Genomic DNA, 4,372 nt, shown 5'->3' with positions numbered 1-4,372 from the left:
GTCACGCTCTGGCTCCGGACTTTGTATGTTGAGCCAGGGTGTGTTCGTTTCGTTGTGTTCTGTTTGGTTGGGTTGTCTATGTGGTTGTTTCCTTGTTTGTCGTGTGACTCCCAATCAGTGGTAACGAGTGTCAGCTGTCGGCTCGTTATCTCTGATTGGGAGCCATATTTAAACTGTGTGTTTTTCACCTTGTGTTTGTGGGTTTTTGTTCCTGTACAGTCATTGTCACTGTGGACTTCACGTATCGTCATTTGTTTTGTTGTTTTCGTGTTTAGGCTTTAATTGAATAAAGTCATGTTCACCTTCAACGCTGCGCATTGGTCCTCCTCATTAGACGATCGTGACAGAAAAACCCACCAAGATGGGACCAAGCAGCGTGTCCAGGAGCCGTCGCCAGGGAGATCCCTCACAGATCTCCTTCGCCTCCTGGACTGGGTCAAGCCGAGTGAGGAGGAGAAGGGCTTGACACTATGGCAGAAGGGCGAGAGGCTGGCGAGGGATATGGAGACCTGGTCCATGGGTAGGAGAGACGCCCAAATTTTTTAGGGGGGCTCACGACGCCGGACCAGCAGGAGGCCGCGATAGAGCGGCCCAGTGGGTTGCTGGAGAAGGCCGCCGGGTTACGGGGGCCACTGGTCGAAGAGGGGATGGAGGAAGTAGAGGCACGGCGAGAGGTACTGGCGTGTGTTGCCAGTCCGGTCCGGCCCGTTCCAGATCCCGGTGTAGGGCCAGTGGTGTGTGTCCCTAGTACAGTCCGGTCCATCCAAGCTTCCCGCACCAAGCCAGTGGTGTGCGTCGTCAGTCCGGCACGGCCCGTGCCTGCTCTCCGCATCAAGCCTGTGGTGCGTCCGTCAGCCCGGCTCTGCCCGTTCCTGCTCACGCACCAAGCCAAAGGGGTGCGTCGCCAGCCCAGCCCGGCCTGTCCCTGCTCACGCACCAAGCCAAAGGGGTGCGTCGCCAGCCCAGCCCGGCCGGGTTCCTGCTCCACGCATCAAAACTACGGTGTGCGTCGCCGGCCCAACCCGGACTGTTCCTGCCACTCGCACCAGGCTAAGGTGCGAGTCGTCAACCTGGGTCAGCTCGGTCCGGCTACTCGCACCAAACCAAGGGGGGCGAGTCGTCAACATGGTTCAGCCTATGCCTGCTACGCGCACCAAGCCAGGGGAGGCGAGTCGTCAGCCTGAGGAGGTCCGTTCCGGCCCACGCACAAGCCGAGGATGCGTATCGTCAGCCAGGTCCGGTCCGTCCCGCCTCACGCGCCAAGTTAGGGGGTGCGCGTCATCAGTCCGGATCCAGCCAGCTGGGTTGGATCGGACCGGGCCATTACGGGGGATGGATGTAGGATGGTGGTCAAGCCCGGAGCCAGAGCCGGAGCCGCTCCGAGGAGCAACACCCACCCAGCCCTCCCCTATTTGGGTTCTTTGAGGCGCGGGTCGCAGTCCGCGCCTTTAGGGGGGTACTGTCACGCTCTGGCTCCGGGACTTTGTATGTTGAGCCAGGGTGTGTTCGTTTCGTTGTGTTCTGTTTGGTTGGGTTGTCTATGTGGTTGTTTCCTTGTTTGGTCGTGTGACTCCCAATCAGTGGTAACGAGTGTCAGCTGTCGGCTCGTTATCTCTGATTGGGAGCCATATTTAAACTGTGTGTTTTCACCTTGTGTTTGTGGGTTTTTGTTCCTGTACAGTCATTGTCACTGTGGACTTCACGTATCGTCATTTGTTTTGTTGTTTTCGTGTTTAGGCTTTAATTGAATAAAGTCATGTTCACCTTCAACGCTGCGCATTGGTCCTCCTCATTAGACGATCGTGACAATGGGCTAGCATCCCTGTGGAACGCTTTCGACGCCTTGTAGAGTCCATGCCCCGACGAATTGAGGCTCAATATTAGGAAGGAGTTCTTAATATTTTCAGTGTATAAAGCATTCCTATAGATGGTGAAATGTCATATTTTCTATCTAGTGTCATTCCTTCCGCTTTCATCTTCTCAGAGATTCCAGTCCAATTTCCTTTCCATTGTGTTCATATCTATGCTTTCACAATCTTTCCATTATCTCTCCCTCCCAATTTATTCTATCCTCTCGTTCACACTTTTATCATTTCTCACCTTCTTCCCCTATTTCTGCCCTCACTCAGAAAAAAAATTAAGCATGCAAGCACATGCACGCACACACACACACACACACACACACATAGACCCAAAAGCAGTCCATGCAGCCTAATTGAGTTAAGACCATAAAGTGGTTTCAGTGACATAAATGGCATGCTCTGGTTCTAATTCAGTTCATTTTATTTCTGTCACACAACAGCTGCTGTCTGCCAATACAAAGTGTTACACTCTGATGAGCAAATACAAACACTGTCTTCTCTCTTGCAATCGACCACAATCACGTTCAATCTTCTAACATTTTGCACAATTTCATGCAATTATGGTTTAGGAAAAAAACGAATCCACTGAGCTGTGGTGGTTGGCAGACATGGGTGTGGTGGTTGGCAGACATGGGAGTGGTGGTTGGCAGACATGGGAGTGGTGGTTGGCAGACATGGGTGTGGTGGTTGGCAGACATGGGAGTGGTGGTTGGCAGACATGGGAGTGGTGGTTGGCAGACATGGGTGTGGTGGTTGGCAGACATGGGAGTGGTGGTTGGCAGACATGGGAGTGGTGGTTGGCAGACATGGGAGTGGTGGTTGGCAGACATGGGAGTGGTGGTTGGCAGACATGGGTGTGGTGGTTGGCAGACATGGGAGTGGTGGTTGGCAGACATGGGAGTGGTGGTTGGCAGACATGGGAGTGGTGGTTGGCAGACATGGGAGTGGTGGTTGGCAGACATGGGAGTGGTGGTTGGCAGACATGGGAGTGGTGGTTGGCAGACATGGGAGTGGTGGTTGGCAGACATGGGAGTGGTGGTTGGCAGACATGGGTGACAGCAAGGTTTTCTCCTCAACACATTGTGAAAGAGGCTTAACTTGGGAGCACAACAGCAGTTGTTATTGCTGATCCGTAGAAATCCAATCTTCTCTGTCTTTTACAATTTTCTAGAGAAGGAAGTTAGGACAGATTGTAGTTCCCAAACTAACTACAATTCTAAAGAATCACACACCCCTGCTCAAATGAAAAGGAAATATATTGGTTGCAGCTGTGTACTTACAATCTGATATTTTATTAAAAGTGTGTTGCTTTACTCCAAGCCAGAGACACAGAAAACAGTGGAAGGAATATTTGTGTGTGTTAAATAAAGCATCTGTGTGTTTGTCCCTACAAGTGTTTGCGCGCGTTTAACTATCCTTAATACAAAGCAGAGAGGGACATTAGCTCTCGTCCTCCATATCTTTACAGTAGGCTAAAGGGTAGTAAGTGTGGTGCAAAACAGAAAAGGAGGCAACAACTCTGTCACTTTTGGGAGCGTGTTTGACAAATTAATGAACTTTCCCTAGTTTAAGTTGCCAAATGGTTGCAATTGCAAAACTTTTACATGTCTCCATTTTAACATTGTGGCATATTGGTCAGTTGCTCTGAAATGACCATTGGGTTGTGTCAATATCTGGGGGTCTACACTTCATTTGTTGAATTTGATGTCATGTTTTTTTGTGAGCAGAGTCAAGGAGGAACCTTGAAATATAAAGAATACAGATGTTCACATGGAGTAAAATGTAAATACATACTGTAGCTTTGTTGAGTCACTGGAGCTGTTATGTGTTTTTTGATAGGTTTGTGTTTTCTACAGAGCTTTTCCTGAGTCATCAGACTTGCGGGTGCAATGTGAAGAATAACAGCTTTTGTTTTGAGTTGCTCTAATTGCCTTTGCTCCTCGGCAATAATTCAGTCAGCAAAGACCACAGAGCCTTGACGGGAAGGAGGCTTGTTAGGTTTGTTTGTTTTGCTTTTGATGGAAGAATCATACAAACACTGTTTATCTTGGACACAATCTGGGGTATAATTTGCTCAGCAACAATGGTATTATCGCGTTCTTTTATAATACATCTGTGTTTATGTGCAAATAAGCGTGCTTATGACCAAAAGTGTATGAGAGCACAAATGTGACTCGTTTCAGGAAACTAGCTAACGTTACGTGTATGATCTGTGTAGTAATATTATTAGTATCTTAGAAAATCAATTTGCATTGCTAGTTATAGCCTAACGTTAGCTAGCTAGCTAACATTGAACCTAGTTGGTTAGTTGGTGTACACCTTCAGAATTACTTTCCCATTGTTCCTCAACTGCAGTGTGTTATATAAATTTTTCTAGCTCTGAGTCTCTACTTTTATCCAATGTAAAAAACAAAATGTCAAATTTTGTTACACAGGATCGAATCGTGCCGGACGGTCACAAATGTCTGTTATGTAGAAAGAGAGAGTGTGTGTGTGTATGTGTGTGTTAC

The sequence above is a fragment of the Coregonus clupeaformis genome, unplaced genomic scaffold (assembly GCF_020615455.1).
Source record: "Coregonus clupeaformis isolate EN_2021a unplaced genomic scaffold, ASM2061545v1 scaf4067, whole genome shotgun sequence".
Lineage (NCBI taxonomy): Eukaryota > Metazoa > Chordata > Actinopteri > Salmoniformes > Salmonidae > Coregonus > Coregonus clupeaformis.
Note: the sequence above shows the minus strand (reverse complement) of the source record.